The following is an 18454-nucleotide window of genomic DNA, read 5'->3' as shown; positions in this document are numbered from 1 at the left end:
ACACATAGATATAATGCTGTTTATATACGAGGTGGGCACTAATAAGAGGGAAATATTAGGACAGGAATGGTAGACACACTGGTGCACTTATGCACGCCTCTTATTGACCTCTTAGGAGTCAGGTGAGGTCACAGTGGATAGTCTAAGGGTAAAGTTTTGGGAGTTTGGTAATGAAACTACAGAGTGAAGTAGCAAGTTACAGACATTAACTACTCGGTTGCTGAAGTCGTATTTTCTACAGTCAGGTTTGGAGCGGTTTACTTTGAGTTTGTATCTGTTGTGTGCTCATGTATGGTTGTGGTTGAAGCTGAAGTAGTCGTTGACAGGCAGGACATTGTAGCAGATGATTTTGTAGGCTGTAGGGTGCAGGCTGTGTGTGCTCATGTTTTGTTGTGGTTCCTCCAATTTCAATCCAATATGTTCCTTGAAATTTGTGAAGTCCCAATACATCTGGACAACACCAAGTTGGCTAATTTATAACTGCCTTAGGTTGTTATCAGCTAGTTCCTCAAGTAAACAAAGAAAACAAGATAGTGGAAGGTGAGAAGAAAAACCAAAGCAAGAACTGACAATGATATTGAATTTTTCAAATTTCTTATTTGAAATATTTTTTTATCTATTTATCTGTTTATCTGTTTATCTGTTTATCTGTTTATCTGTTTATCTGTTTATCTGTCTGTCTGTCTGTCTGTCTGTCTATTTATTTATTTATTTATTTATTTATATGCCACCCCTCTCCGAAGACTCGGGGCGGCTACAATAACATGGGCAGAGATTTCAAATACCTTCTAGCTTTGAATTGGGTGATGAAGATGTTTAGTATTTGTTGTTTGGATGAGGGGAAGTGCCCTGTCAGGCATAGATCAATAGCCCTCTATAATGGGATGAGAAAACATTTGTAGTCTTACATCTGAGTGGCTATTCATTCCAAAAGAAAGAATTTAGATAGGGATTGCTCATTGAGTTGAGAGAACCATTCATAAAGAGAAGTTGCCAAGTCTCATTTCTCCTTTGGGTTCAGGGCTAGAGAATAAGAGGGACACAACCTAAGCACAGCAATACATGCACTGATGTTTTCAAAGTCTAATTAATTCAGGCGTTCCAGGTATTTTGGAAAAGCTTTCCCTGACTGACAATAAAATGGTATTGGCATAATTGCCCAAACATGTAGCTTTTGCATAATAATTACCCTGTTATTCTCTGAGATACACTATTTATTTTCAGAATGACCTGATTGCTACAAGCAGAAGCAAAACACTCAATTTCACAGCTATATTGAAATGAAAATAATTATCAAATGCACACAGAAATTAAAATCTGTTATGGGCAATTGGGTTAGGAAATGAACACACAGCCTTACATGAGAAAAGTTCTGAAAACCTGCATAGTTATACAACTTGCAAGCACATTTTTGCAACTGGGTGTTTTTAAGATTCTGCTTTCTCTCTTTCCTATTTTATAGTTTGAATGGCATCCTACCGGTAGTTATTGGAGCAGACTTAAGTTTAATTAAAACTGGGCCAAATTATGTTGCCTAGCTTTTTTTCCTCAAAAAAGGAAGTTAAGAAAGGCAGCTGTAGGGCCTGATCTAATAATTCCTTTTCCTATTTATGGAATTCTTTTCATATTGCTATTCCAACCATATCAAGAGCTACATTTTATTTTAAATACACTAATCAACTTTGCTAGAGAAGTCGCCCATACATCTCAATCTTTTAAAAGAAATCTTTCTTATCTAGTAAGTGGTGGTCCTCAAATGACAATTGCCAGCACTGTGATGTTTTTGATTCTTAGCCAGAAGAATTTAACTCCATCTTGAAAGATGATCACATTCAAACTTGTTGAAGATGAGTTTTCTATATCACAGACTTCATAAGGAAGCAAAATCATTTAAGTAAAACAGGGTACTGATGTGCACCAATACATGTGGATACTAAAGAGAGAGAACATAAAATTACAGTGGTTTGCAGGCTTCTTTACAGCATTTATAATTATCAACTTGCCTCTTACAGTTAGTTTACAACAGGGAGGTCAAACTTGATTTCATGGAGGGCTGCATCAGAATTTTGTTTGACCTGGGGGCTATAGCCAGGGTGGGTGTGGCCAGCTCAACATTACTTGGGTTGAGGAGACCTGTAGTGTTCCAAGTGTCTGCCAGAGAAAACTAGCTCCCGAGCTCCATTTTCAGCTGTAATGGCTTCCTGTAATCATCTGCCAGCAAAAATAGAGCTCGGGCCCTCCTGAGCTCTGTTTTTGCTGGCAAAGGCACTGTGGGCCAGTCCTTTGCTGTTTCCAGGGTGGCCCTGTGGGCCAGATCTAAGCACCCTGTGGGCTGGATCCAGCTCCCATGTCTGGTTTACAACATGACTCTCTTCTTTCTTATCTAACCTTTTTAGTAATTGAAACCATAAATTATAAATTCACTTTTTTCTGTTTTACATTTTTTTTAAAAAAAAATTTTTAATTGATTTTTAACAATTTAAAATCACACAACATAAAACAGTGCGTAGTGAATTGTGAGTTGTGCCCACCACCCCGACATACACACATTCCCCACCACCAAATTGGGGGTATTTCTTGTATAATCCACTTAACCCAAGAGCAATATATCTGTTTACATATTATAGAGTGATTCCAGTTTATTTCTTGTAGCTTGGTCTTGGATTCTGCTCGTCATATATCGTCTTACCTTGTCCCACTGTCCCATCAGCTGTCCCAACTCAGTTTCATTATCCAAATTTATCCTTTTTTCCATAATTTCAAATTGAATATGGTCCACCATGTACCTATACCAATTTTGCATTGTCCATTTTGTCGCATCCTTCCAACCCACTATCGGGCATTCCCAAAACATATGCATAAACACTCCTTTGTCTTGACAACCATGCCAACAATTCCCCCTGACATTCTGCTGAAAATGTGCGAATTGAACGGGAGTGAAATACCACTTATGTAATATTTTCCTTCTCATTTCCCTAATTCTTGTATTTTTAATTTTCCTTATATCTTCTACTATATTTTCCATTTCTTGTACCTCTACTAATATCTCATTTTGCCACCACTTTGTCAATCCATCAATCGTGTCTCCGTCTGACTGCACTAGCAGTTTGTATATATTAGTTGCTTGCGCCTTTATCCCCTCACTTTTTTCTCTTATTATTTTCTCTAACCCTGTCTCCTCCCGCCATAATACTTCTTTATTCTCCCTTTCATTTAGATATTTACATATTGCATTTATTTGTAGCCACCTTCCCTTACCTAACCACCATTCTATACGATTTCTACTTGGCCTGCCATCCTTCTCGTATAACTGTTCTATCTTAGTTATCCCTCTTCCCTTCAACTCTCCTATAACCCTATTTCAGTTAATTTCGTTTTCTCTATTTATTACATAAAGCGATTACAGTTTAGATTTATATAATCCTATTTTCCCTTGCCATTTTTTCCAAATTTCCATAGTCCCTTTCATTGGGCCTATTAATTTACCTATATCACTCCTATTCCACTTCCTAAAAATTAATTCTCTATTGTTCATCCCGTTTATCTGTTTTTCCAATTTCGCCCATTTATTTTCACTTAATTGCAACTCCATTAACCTTTCCATTTGAAAAGCTTCCCTATACAGCTCCAAACATGGAACTCCCCATCCCCCATCTTTTTCATTCGCAATTAACCACTTTTTTCTTATTCTTGGTCTCTTATCTTCTTTAATCCAATAATTTAATTTTTTGTCCCACTCTTTAACCTTACATACCGATAACCCCCCCGACAGCACCTGAAATAGGTACATCATCTTGGGAGCTATCATCATTTTTAAAGAGTCTTATTTTAGAGAGTCTCCTTAGCTTTTTATCTTTCCAGCTCCTCATCTGTTTCAACATTTTCCTCCATATTAATCTATAATTAATCTCTTCCATTTTCACTGGGTTTTTCAATAACCAAATTCCCAAATATTTTATTTTTTTAAGTCCTAATTTCAACCCTGATTCTTTCCTAATTTCTATCTGTTCTCTTGGATCTATATTTAAACACATAATCTCTGATTTTTCCATATTAACCGACAGTCCCGATTCCTGCTTAAACTCTTGTAAAATATTTATTATACCTTTAATCATCTCCATCGGGGTCTGGGTCAATATAATTGCATCATCTGCAAATAAATTTATTTTCATTTCTAATTCCCCTATTCTATATCCTGCCCAAGTGTTATCTTGTCTTATCTTATTAGCTAAGATCTCTATTGCTATTACGAATAATTTTGGAGACAAAGGGCATCCCTGCTTGGTGCCGTTTAATATTTTAATACTCTGCGTTCTTTGTCCATTCATTCTTATATATGCTTCATTTCCTTTATAAATCTCTTTTATAGTTTCACAAAAATTTTCCCCCATATTTAATTTGTTACATAATTTATATAAATAACTATGGTTAACTTTATCGAACGCTTTATAAACATCTAATTTCAAAATTCCCAATTTCCTTTTAGTAGCGGTAGCATGGTGCATCACATTCATTACATTTCTAATTGGTTCACTTATTTTCCTTCCCTTCACGAATCCATATTGATCCTCTTCAATTATTTTTGGTAAAATATTTTCTAATCTATTTGCCAGTATTTTCATAAATATTTTATAATCCTGATTTGCCAAACTGATTGGATGGTAAGACCCAGGCTCTCTTAAATCTCGACCCATCTTCGGAATGGTAACAATTTCTGAAAGCTTCCATGTCTGCGGGATATCACGATTTGACAATATATTATTAAACAATTTCCCCAAATGCGGCAACAAAACATTCACATAAGTTTTATAGAATTCCCCTGTAAACCCATCTGGGCCCGGTGCTTTGGCTTGTTTTAACCCTTTAATTACTCTAGCAATTTCATCTTGTGTAATTTCTGCATTCAAAATTTGTTTATCTTCTTCACTTACTATTTTCCCAACCTTGAGGACTCCTATCTTCACTTGCTCCTCTTTATACAAATCTTCATAATATTTCCTCATTATCTCCTCTAACTGGTCATTACCATATCTAACCACTCCACTGGTGTCCCTCAATGCTAAAATACATGATTTTTCTTTCCTTTTCTTCAGATATCTCGCCATTTGCTGCATTGATCTTTTTTCTGTTTTACACAAAAAGTCCATAAGAGGTTTTCAGTCAGAAATTAATGTAGATATTGTCTTTTCTTGGAGACAAAAATTCAATTTGGCCATCCCAGAAGCTTCCCCCATCTTCGTCAGCCATTCCTCTATTGTGGGTATGCTGAATCTATCCATCTTTGTAATCTTGCTGCTGTTATCATATACACTAACAAAGTTCCATGACTAACGTTGGGCGAACTGAACTTCCACAATTCGGGTTCATACCAAATTTTGTTCCGTTCATGAAGCCAAACCTGACCCCGAGATTTTTTAAAACTTTGAGCAAAGTTCGGGGTCACATTTGGCGTTCAGTTGCCTCAGCTGGCCAGGAAGTGACATCTCCGTGACATCAAAGCCCCGTCCCTGGAATCCCATCGTGGGGAGGCTGGGGGAGTGGGGTGGGGGATTCCCCTCTGCCTGCCATGGCCCTCCTCCCCTTTGACGTCAGAAGGAGGATAGGCGAGCGTGGTTTGTGTGTGGAGCATTTCTCTGTTGGGAAAGTAAGACGGTGGCATGTTTCTTGGTGGGGACCACCTCGGCAGTGGCTTTAACGCGCCGAGAAACTTGCCACCATCTTACTTTCCCAATGTGCCTTTATACATTCTAGACAATTTCTCTGGTGATATATACCAGCAGTACATCATTCTTCAAAAATTCTAAGATTATAACATAGAATACACTTCAATCCTTTCAATCCAAGATTTTTCTTTGTTTCATCTGAAATTACAACATCCACTTTATCATGTATTCGTTCACTTGTTTGTTCATACATTTTGTCTACTTTAAATCTTTCTAATAATTGTAAATAAGAAAAGCACTTTATTTAAATCCCTCTGTATCAGTTCTTGATTATTTTTTCTCCTTGACAAAATTCTATTATCTCCCTGTAAATTAGACAGATACTTTTGGTTATCATTTCTCATTTATTAAATGTTTTTTGTACTGAGAACCACAAAAATATTTTTAGGTTCAACCTGGATTTGTATCCATCCCATATGCTCAGTGTGGTTTATTTGCTTGTTTATTACCCACCCATCTCCCTCAAGGAAGGGTTCTTTAACCTAAAGATTGATGTTATCATACCACAAATAGCCAGCCATCTCAGATCTTGTCCTTCTACTTCCTAGAACCTTCTATTTCTCAACCTAAAATCCACATTTTCCCAACAGTTTTTTTCTAGCTTCGCAGTAACCTACCATTATTAACCCTAATAGATCCTCATCTTATTTGATTTTCAAGCTCTTCTTTTTTTCTTCATTCACAAGTAGGCTATCTCTTGGGAACCATCCAGGACCTTACTTGCTTCTATAAGGGAAAGGACCAAAAGAGCTGGGGTGGTGCAGCAGGTAGAGTGCTGTACTGCAGGCCACTGAAGCTGACTGTAGACCTGTAGGTCAGTGGTTCAAATCTCATCACTGGCTCAAGGTTGACTCAGTCTTCCATCCTTCCAAGGTGGGTAAAATGAGGACCTGGATTGTGGGGGCAATATGCTGGCTCTGTTAAAAAGTGCTATTGCTAACATGTTGTAAGCCACCCTGAGTCTAAGGAGAAGGGCGTCATAAAAATTGAATAAATAAATAAATTTGATCTTATATAATATCTTTTAACTTTATTAAGGAAAATCATTCTTTGCTTTAAAACAGCAAGAGCAGATTGATTGTTTCCCCATATTTAGAATACTCTCTCACACACACATACACACACACACACAAATTCATTTTAATCCATTTGACATGTATGGTGTCTTACCCAAAATTTGAAAAGTTGCATAAAAGTGAAATTAAATTGTTAAGCAACTGGAAATGCATGTTTATTATTGATAGAATGATGTGATCTGATGAGACTCGGCTTTTGCAGGACAGTTCTCTATCATTATTTCATACGTGCCTAAGCTGAATCCTGGCACTGAAAGGCTGTTGCTTGTGCGTAATAGTCATCATTGATCAAATACCATAATCAAATCTTAATAGAATCTGGCATCATCTCAGGAATTCAACTTGCAAATTGGGTCACTATTCATAATCAAATAACTGCCAACATGGGATGGACATTCAAGTTATGAGACACTAATCAGCTGCAATTACCAGTTAGTTACCTTAATTTTCCTCCTATTTGCTATGTCCTTTAGGCCGCTTCTGCTGTGTCCTTTATTCTAGTGTCACCAGGAGAATTAAACATTAATTTAAAAATCAGAGCATACAGGCACAATTTGATGCACATTTCCGTTTTACATTTTCTCTGCTTTCTGTTAATGGTGTACATTTGCGTGTAGAATAAACAGAAAGATTGGGAACAAATTCAGTAACAAATAAATGAACCAATAAACCAACCAATAAAACAAATGGTACTATAGGAGAATTGCAACAAAATAATCTATTGCAATGAATGTTTTTTCTGCAATGTTTAGCATTAGCACTCAGACTTATATCTTCTTCATAGGGCTTTACACTGTGCAGGGGTAGGGAACGTTGGCTCTTCTGTGACTTGTGGACTTCAACTCCCAGAATTCTTGAGCTAGCATGATTGGCTCAGGAATTCTGGGAGTTGAAGTCCACAAGTCATAGAAGAGCCAACGTTCCCTACCCCTGCTTTACAGCCTTCCCTAAGCAGTTTACAACATGGATATAATGCCCCCAACAACCTGGGTTCTCATTGTACCAACCAAAGAAGGATGGAAGGCTGAGTCAATGTTGAGCCAGTCAAAATCAAACTCCTGACAGTGAGTAGTGAATGAGTCTGCAATACTACATTCTAACCACTGCACCACCAGGGCTCTCTAGTTTGTTTGGTTTTTTTTTAACTTACCTGAAACTTTAATTAATCACTGCCCCCAAACAATCCTGTTCCATTCACATCAAATGGTTTCTTCCTTCCCTCCTTCTACAGTGTTTTCTCCACATACAAAATACCTAAGATGGACAATACAAAATACAGAATGTGAGAAAGACAGATCAGATTTTATTTATTTATTTATTTATTTATTATTTAGATTTGTATGCCGCCCCTCTCCGAGGATGGCAGAATGAAAGTTATTGTAAAGGAAAATTGTAAAGGAAAATTTTATTTATGATGAAAATCTCTCCTCCCCACCCACAAGTCTGTATCAACTGAAAATGGCAATAAATAAAGCTGGAAGAACAGAAGGAAAAACAATTGTAGGCTGGACTGTAAAAATACATCAATGACCTTAAAAACACATTTTATTTTTGTTTTAAAAAAACCTGTAATTCATGGCAAGATCTCTAGATTACTTGGTGAAACTTAAGAGTTGGCTTCATTTCAAACCAAGCTTCTTATAAGGCTTGCCTAGGTCTGGTTGACATAGCAGCTGTTGTTACAAGCAGCCTCAGGGTTATCTTGATAATTCAGTGATCTCACTTAGCCGATACTCAGCAACATTTTGTAATTAAAACCCAAAGTGCTTCAGGTCGCACGAAGCGAAGCTGATTGGAAATGGACATTAATGTCATGTTTTCTAAATAAAATAAAATAAAATAAAATGGTAGGCAATTCTGTAAAAACACAAAAATATTTGTACAAATGAAGAATCAGTAAATTATCTTAATATAGTGTAGGAGGTTGGGTTTGTTTTAAGAAAAAGTGCCCTTTAAAATGAAAAATATGCATTAACTACAAAAACAAACCTATCATCTTAAAGCAGAATAGGGCTGCAAGACTCTTTAACACTTGTTCGTTGATTATATTAATCCCTGAATATATTAAAGAAGTACGATATAAATTTGATTTTAATTGTTTTGTACACACGCCAGTGAAAAGGAACTGATTGGATACAGTTCACAGGCAGTATGTTAATATGTTATTTTCATATGATGATAGCTTTGCATAATCTTTCTTTTTTTACCCAGATTCTCAAAAAAACTGTTGTTAACCAAAGCACAGGAGAGAAAAAGAATACCATTTACATAAAACTGGCTATCCTACACATTAATTAGTAATGGGGTTGGAGCGGAAGGTGTGTTCGCTTAGTCAAAAGTACACTTTATAATTTATACACCAGCTGTTTCAGCGCTTTAGAGTCCGTTTTCCTCCCTGCCTGCCTCTAATGAAATCATGTTACAGGAGAATTGACTGGGGTGAACTGAGATTTTAATCCCATTGATGCTTTTCTATGGAAAGGCACACTGGTGGGAACTTTTAATGGAAGGTCTGTAATCAGAAGACCCTTGTATTCAGTCCGCCACTATAATGAATCTCATCAAATGTTAAAACCCTTGCAGTGTGCAGAAGGGTAGAATTTCAAGGTTTCTGACCAACCCCATTTGAGGCATTCCTCTGGGACCATGTGATTACTGAAGTTTAGCAGTTTATTGCCTCATCTTTCAATATCCACTGAAGCACAAAATTCTCATCTAGGTTGCTCTTTTTACTTAAAGAACAGGCCAAAATAGACTCAAAGCTAGTAGCACTGTCACCGAGGTTAATTCTTGTTTCTCAGTTAACCGGGAGATCAATTGGAAAAAGAAGGGGGAAGCTTCAGAAATATTTCAAATCCCCCCAAGCTACTTTGACACTAATAAAACATTTCCTCCATATTTTTTTCTTTTTTCTTCTTTTTGCAAAATAAATAAATAAAGCTTTTGTCTTGATGCACCCACAATCGTGTCATCTATTTGGTCGGTAGCAAGAACATTAATTAAAAGGTGGTCCAGTTCTGTCATGAATAAAACAAGTTAGCGGAATGTAAACAAGTTTTAAAATACAGCAAAGTGAAAATTTTCAGTTGTCCCCCTCCACCATGTAGTCAAATATATTATAGTTGTTAAAGGTAAGGTGATCAAAAAATAGGCTGAATTTGTTATTTTAAATAATGGGATAGATAATGTGAGGAGTCTCAGGTGTGGTATGTTCTTAGTTTCAGTTCTGAAGTTTTTTGTCTGATGATTTTAATGAGATGTTAAATGCCAAATAGTAGGATGGCCAAATGAATTGAATAAACACCACGGTAAACATTAATTTATTTATTTGAATTCTTTAATCTAAATACATGGATAATTATATCGACAGCATATCAGCACAACATTTTTTCCCCTAGCAAAAACAATTTATGCGGAAAGAAATGTATTAAACAAAACTCCATTTAAAAGGATGTCTGCTTTTATTTTTATTTCTTTATTTTTACATTTGAAAATCCTGGTGGGGAGGATTTGCGAGGAAATGCATTTGTTGAGACCAGACACAAAATATAAACTCACACAATGCAAGGCATTTAAACAAATATCTGTTTAAAAAAATAAACTTCTACAAATAAAGAGATTTTACCAGATGAGAAGCTGGTGGGTGCTATTTGAACAAAACAGAAATATTTAAATGATGTCTCTTCAAATGCATCAAGTCAAAATAGATGCATTAAAAAAAGAATAACTTTTAATACACTTTCTAAAATGTAGCACATTGTTTGCCTCTGTGAGCAGTGAAAAAGTTAGTTTCGGCCTAGTTGTTTTAATGAACAGCTCTGTCCTGGTTCTGCTTCTGCACCAATCCTGGTATTCAAAGGTAGATCCAGTTGCAATGCCTAGAAGTAATATTTATGCAAAATAAAGGTCATTCTGAGTCAGTGAGGGCTTCCAAATTTTTTGCTACCACAATGTGGGCATGGCTTACGCATTTTCCTTCAACATCTTTCAGTGCAAATTGGGTGCTCTAATGTGGAATTCCATTTTTGCTACCCAACTGCATAACAACCAGCCCCTATCTGGGCAGTAGCCCATTCCTGTTCTAAGGTAATCATTATCCTTTTCCCATATAGCAGAACTTCCAAACTGAATCCTGCAACATACACCTTCATATATACATATACTCCCTTGACCTCATAGTCTGCAACACCAAAAGCGTAATTTATGGACTACAAATAAAAGAACCCTTTTCCAACAGCAAACCCAGCATGATAGGCTTCAGCCTCAATCTACACCATTGCAAGAATTACCTTAATAACGGGACACCCAAGTACAACTTTAAAAAAGCCAACTATGAACTCATAGATGCCAACCTCTCAACTCTTGACTGGCAAACCCTACTCTCTGGCTGTAACACTGTCGATGACCTCTATAACTTCTTCTTGCTCAAAGTCAAAAGAACTATCAGACTACATGAACTACTATACATAACCACCATAAACAAGAAAAACAAATTACTCATATTAACAAGGTAGCTATAACCACCACCACCTAAAAAAATCCCTCTGGTGAAAAAACAAAGCAAACTATGTAGTTAATTTCAAAAACTGATACAATATGCCACCAAATAAAGATGGAATGCTCCAACTATCACAGCAAATAAAAGGAAAACCTTCTGTGCAAAAAATCCAACCGCACCTTCTACAACTTCATAAATAATAAAGTCAAAGACTCAAGACCTCTCCCACCACTAAAAGGGCCCAACCATAAAGAATGCTACGATGAAACAGTCAAAGTTAACCTCTTTAACACATTATTTATTATTATTTATTTATTTATTTAATTGGATTTGTATGCCACCCCTCTCTGAGGACTCCGAGGATTATTTGACTCAGTCTTTGTAAACATCAATGGCTCATACCCAAAATTCCCTAATCATATCTCAAATACTCACAATGATTTAACACAAATAGACTTCACTGAAGACAACATTGAAAAAGCACTACACGACCTAAAACTTTCCCTGTCAATTGGACCTGATGGACTATGTGCATACTTCCTAAAAAAGCTTTCCACAGCCATAGCTGAACCACTAAGCATAATCTTTGAAACATCATTCAGGACCAGTTCCCTACCAAACCTATGGTCAATAGCCATGGTCATCCCAATCTTCAAAAAGGGAGATCCCAGTCTAGTAGAAAACTACAGACCAATCTCTCTATGATGCGTCATATGCAAAGTCATGGAATCAATCATAAACCAATCCATTACCCTCCACATAGAAAATAACAACCTACTTTCAAACAAGCAATTCAGCTTCAGGAGAAAAAATATCCTGCAATCTATAACCACCACACTACAAAAACATATAGACCTCAAAACATGACCAGGGCAAAACAATAGATGCAATTTATATTGCAAATTATAGATTTCTATAAAGCCTTTGACTCAGTGGTTCATGATAAACTATTTCTGAAACTGATATCCTACAGCATCTCTGGACCCCTACATCACTGGATAAATGCATTCCTTTCAAACAGACAAAAAGTGGTCAAAATAGGGAACACCCTATCTAATCCCATTCCTGTTAACAGCAGTGTACCCTAAGGCAGCATACTAGGACCAACACTCTTCATACTCTATATAAATGACCTTTGCGATCACATTACTAGCAACTGCATTCTCTTTGGCAATTATGTAAAACTCTTCAACACTACAGACAACATTGCTTCCCTCCAAAAAGACCTTGACTCTGTGTCAGAATGGTCAAACATCTGGCAATTCCAAATCTCAACCAAAAAATGCTCTGCCTACACATTGGCAAAAAGAATGAGAACACCAAATACAAGCTGAATAAACAAGACCTTGCAGACAAACCTCACTCTGTCAATGATCTTGGAATACTCATATCAAATGACCTAAGTGCAAAGACCACTGCAATAGCATCACCAAAAAGGCTTCAACACCTAACCTTATGTAGCTTCTTCTCCAGTAATATCACACTACTAACCAAAGCATACAAAACATTCACCAGACCAATCCTGGAATACAGCTCATCTGCCTGGAACCCACACCACATATTGGACATAAATACATTATAAAGTGTCCAGAGATACTTTACTAAAAGAGTCCTCCACTCCTCTACTTACAACAGAAATTTTACTCAACCAGATTTGAAATCCTAGTTTTAGAAAGCTTAGAACTACGTCACCTTCAGCATGACCTAACCATAGCTCATAAAATTATCTGCTACAGCATCCTACCTGTCAATGACTACTTCAGCTTCAACCACAACAATACACAAGCACACAACAGATACAAACTCAAAGTGAACTGCTCCAAACTTGACTGTAGAAAATACGACTTTAGCAACAGAGTAGTTAATGACTGGAACTCACTACCTAACTCTGTGGTTTACAGTTTGACATGGGACCCCTCAGTCACATTGATGGGAGGATACTATATCCCATTTATACAGAGAGTCCTAGGCACACACACTGTATGAGATACGAATCCCATTATGGAAGGTAATATCCTATACCAGTGATGATGAACCTTTTTTGGGTTGGGTGCCAAAAGAGTATGCATGTGTTTGATAGCATGCACATGTGTGTCCACACCCATAATGCAATGCCCTCCCTCCCCTGCGCATGTGCACAGCCTCCCAATGCTGACTATTCCCATGCATGCACACTGGCTTCAATGAAGCCTCAGGATTTCCGGTAGGCCCTTTGGGCTGTTTTTCACCATCCTCAGGTTTCAGGAAAGCCTCCTGAAGCCTGGGGAAAGCAAAAAATGGCCAAACAAGCCAAACAGTCGTTCAGAAATGTTGGGCTGTTTTTTGCCATCCCCAAGCTTTAGTAGGCTCTCCTGAAGTCTGAGGAGAGAGAAAATGGCTGAAAAGAAGGTTGAAAATCAGCTGGCCAGCACACACATGCACACTGAAGCTGACATAGGGCAACACTTTGTGTGCCGTCAGATATGTTGACTCAGCCTTCCATCCTTCCGAGGTGGGTAAAATGAGGACCCGGATTGTGGTGACAATATGCTGGCTCTGTTAAAAAGTGCTATTGCTAACATGTTGTAAGCCGCCCTGAGTCTAAGGAGAAGGGTAGCATAAAAATTGACAAAATAAAAATAAAAATAAAAATAAAAATAAAAATAAAAATAAAAATAAAAATAAAAATAAAAATAAAAATAAAAATAAAAATAAAAATAAAAATAAAAATAAAAATAAAAATAAAAATAAAAATAAAAATAAAAATAAAAATAAAAATAAAAATAAAAATAAAAATAAAAATAAAAATAAAAATAAAAATAAAAATAAAAATAAAAATAAAAATAAAAATAAAAATAAAAATAAAAATAAAAATAAAAATAAAAATAAAAATAAAAATAAAAATAAAAATAAAAATAAAAATAAAAATAAAATGGCTGCACATGCCACCTGTGGCACCCATGCCATAGGTTCACAATCATTGTCCTATACCAGAGGGGTGAAGCTACTTCACCTCCTCATGGTGCACCCTGGATAGCTTGGCAATGCCAAATCAACAAAAAAGCAACTGATGATATCCAGACTACAAACTTACTAGTAATCTCTAGAACAGTGATCGCGAACCTATGGCACGGGTACCACAGATGGCAGGAGGAGCCATATCTGCTGGCACACAAGCCATTGCCCTAGCTCAGCTCCAATGTGCTTGTGTGTGCCAGCCAGCTTATTTTTGGCTCACACGGAGGCTCTGGATGGGCGTTTTTGGCTTCCAAAGAGCCTCCAGGTGGGATGGCAATTTTACCCTCCCCCGGCTTCAGGGAAGCCTTTGGAGCCTGTTGAAGACGAAACAGGAAGTTCCCAGAAGTTGGGAAACAGGCCATTTCCAGCCTCCGGAGGACCTCCAGAGGGTAGAGGAAGCTGTTTTCGCCCTCCCCTAGCATTGAATTATTAGTGTGGGCACTCTCACATTTTTGACAGTGCACGTGCATGCTCTTTTGGCATCCAGGGGAGAAAGGGTTCACCATCACTCCTCTAGAATGTAAGTGGTACCTCTGTGGAGGACTGAGTATTCCATGTCAATATGAATTGCAACAACTGATCTTTGATTGAGTAATCATGATCTCTATCCCAACACTAGGTTCTACAACTTTCCCGTGACACTCTCTTTTAGGTAGGAAACTAACATGTGAAGCTTTTCTAGCTCAGGAATCCCAGTGAGAAGATAGACATTTGTGAAACTAGGTTAATATGGATTAATGTTACTCCTTTTATGGGAAACAATAACTTTAAAAGTAGGCAAAGGATAATGATACTTAAAATACAGTTTTCATTCAGTAATTAAAGATAGAATGTATGTTCCTCAAAAATATCTTAAGTGAGACAAACAATGCAGAAGAAGAAATATCCTCTTATTGTTCGGAAAAAATGCTGTCACTTCCCTTAATTTTAATGTATTAATATATGCACATTCCCATAACTTAATTTTTGTATGGCCCAGATATTTCATGTATTCAAAATTCTTCAGCTACATCCTTTGGATTAAAAATGTCATTATCTATAACATTTTGACCCATTTTATTTTTATTATCTTCACTGCAACTATTATTAGAAAACCCGCAGTTGTGAGCCAGTACATTGCATTTATTTATTTTTTTAAAAAAAGGTCTGGTAAGGAGACAGAAGTAGTAAAAGAAAGAGGGGTGAGCACAATATACTCGTAAGAAGTAGTAGGGCTGAGCTGATAAGTTGTCCTGATTGTTATTGACATAAGTACTCTCATGTGCTCAGCAAGCTGCGATCTGCTCCTTTGAGGTCATAAAAGCAAGAGCTTTCAAGTGATCCAAATTAACCCGATTGCCCTAAGAAATTGATGCCCTATCCATTTGATAACCATCTTGGGTTATGAAAGAATCTCGGAGTCATCGTCATTTTTTGAACAAGCACTTTTTCTAGTTTTCAATGGTTACAGGGCTGCAGGTTTTGTGTCTCTGATATTGAAGCTGCCATTTCCTAATACTTTTACTTGATGGCTTCTGTACAAATACTGCAGTGATTCTTAACATGGACCCTCTTTTTATACCTTTTTTGACTATGGATCATTGGCACAGATACCCCCGCCCCAAGACTTAACTCAATATTTAAATGATAACATTTCTTCAAGCCTTCAGAGATCCACTGTGATGACATCACACACACACACACACACACACAGAGTGATCCACAAGTTGAGAACCACAGCTCTACCGGTGGGGTAGACGTGTGGGTGGCACAGTGGTTAGAGTGTAGCACTGCAGGCTGCTTCTGCTAATTGTTAGCTGTAGTTCCACAATTAAAATCTCACCATTTGCTCAAGGTTGACTCAGCCTTCCATCCTTCCGAGGTGGGTAAAATAAGGACCCAGATTATTGGGGGAAATATGCTGATTCTGTAAACCACATAGAGAGGGCTGTAAAAGCACTACAAAGTGGCATATAAGTCTAAATGCTATTGCTACCGTATTTGATTCAGTCAGAAATTCCTCACCAGATTTTACTCAGAAATAACCAGTGGCTGAAGATGCTTTAAAACTGGATCCTCTCCCAATACCCAGTTCTGCTTTGATTGGGCAATTCATCAAAGAGGTGACTGAATTACTTATTATAATCCTGGTAAACAGACTGGGCTGTAAGACAGTGATTTGCTTATAGCTTATTCACTGAATTTACATGGTTGAAAGTGTTTTCTCTAAATCTGATCTATCTCTTTCACCAATAAAGCAAATTGCCTCTTTACTGTAGTTTTTAATCTGTTGTGTGCATTCTTGGGACTATTTGTTTATTTTTTTTCTTCAAACTTCAACAGCAGAAAACAAACAAATGGCAAATGCATAAATAAAACCCTTATTTAGCTGACCATTCTATGGGCATGATTTAATCTGAGAATTTGATATAATAATTGAGGAAAGATAAATAGGAAAGCCCAAACTCCCTGATGAAATGAGCCAGTGATTATTGCTCACAGAAAAAGGCAATTAGAATAAGTTTGGATATTGCCAATTTAAAATATTTACAACTCACATGTCTCATTTCTCTTTCCAGAGTCCACTTAGTAGAATTCTAGTTTGCAAGCAATTCACTATATTACTTTGTTTGGAGTCCAGGTCATTTTAATCTAGGATGCAATTCCATAGATATATTAATAAGGGAATAAGGGAATATGTCCCTCTAAACAAAATGGAACTTACTTCTGAGTGGGCAAGTATAGAATTGTAGTATGAATGAAGCTTTTAAAGAGCTCCTTATCACCTTTCATATTATAAATCTATTTATTACAACCTGCCCTTTCAAGAGACCTGTTTGATTAATATCTAGAAACAACTTTTATCTTGTGTTACTCCCATATCAATTGTAAAATAAGAATTGCAGTTCATTCTGCCAATATTTTTCTGAATCAGCATAAAGAATATTCCACATCCTCTTCCAAATTATTTGTTTTCATGTTTTATGACCTATTGAATTGATATTTTCTGAATTATTGTATACTATGATAACGGAATCTTTTGATACCTTATTTGAAGACTAGTAAAAGACTATTATAAATAGAGGATTTATATTGATGTTATGAATACACTAATAAAATTAAGGTACAGTGGTACCTCTACTTGCGAACTTAATTCATTCCGTGACCAGGTTTGTAAGTAGAAAAGTTCGTAAGAAGAGGCAATTTTTGCCATAGGAATCAATGTAAAAGCGAATAATGCATGCAAACCGATTAGGAAAATCCAAAACTTTAAGGCTTTTTTAAAAAAAGCGGCGACTGGAGGAAGCAGTGAGCGAGAGGTTATTTTGGAAGCGAGATCGGGCGGAGAATGTGGCAGCAGGCAAGGGACATTTTGGAGAGAGATTGGGCAAAGAATGTAGCAGCAAGCAAGGGGTATTTTGAAGAGAGATTGGGCACAGAACCTAGCAGCAAGCAAGGGGCATTTTGAAGACACATTGAGCTCATAAAAAAGAGAAGCTGTTTGGAAGAGATCGTTTTGGGGTGGGGGAAAAGGAAGAAAAGGATACTTTGAGCTCATAAAGTAAAGAAAACTGTTTGAAATCATTTTGAAGAGAGATCGGGCACAGAACGTAGCAGCGAGCAAGGGGCATTTTGAAGCGAGTCCGAGGAGCCTTCTGCAGCCGCCCAATCTTTGCTACGTTCTGTGCCCAATCTCTCTTCAACCAATCTCTTTTGGGTGGCTGCGGAGAGCTCCTCGGACTCGCTTCAAAATGCTCCTTGCTTGCTGCTCTGCACACAATTCAATAATAATAATAATAATAATAATAATAATAATAATAATAATAATAATAGTAGTAGTAGTAGTAGTAGTTGTTGTTGTTTGTTGTTGTTGTTGTTGTTATTATTATTATTATTATTATTATTCAAAGTGTTGGTTATGACCTATAAAGCCCTACATGACTTAGGACCAGATTCCCTATGGAACCATCTTCTGCCTCATGTATCCCAGTGACTGGTTCGGTCCAACACAGTCGGGCTTCTCCAGGTCCCGTCAGCCAGGCAATGTCATCTGGCGAGGCCTAGGGAAAGAGCCTTCTCTGTGGCGACTCCAGCCCTTTGGAACCAACTCCCCTGCAGATTCATACCGCCCCCACCCTCCTGGTCCTTTGCAAGGCCCTGAAAACCTATCTTTGCCAGCA

The sequence above is a fragment of the Erythrolamprus reginae genome, chromosome 1 (genome assembly GCF_031021105.1).
Source record: "Erythrolamprus reginae isolate rEryReg1 chromosome 1, rEryReg1.hap1, whole genome shotgun sequence".
In the NCBI taxonomy this organism is placed as follows: Eukaryota; Metazoa; Chordata; class Lepidosauria; order Squamata; family Dipsadidae; genus Erythrolamprus; species Erythrolamprus reginae.
The sequence above is the reverse complement of the archived record's forward strand: the minus strand, read 5'-3'. Positions refer to the sequence as shown.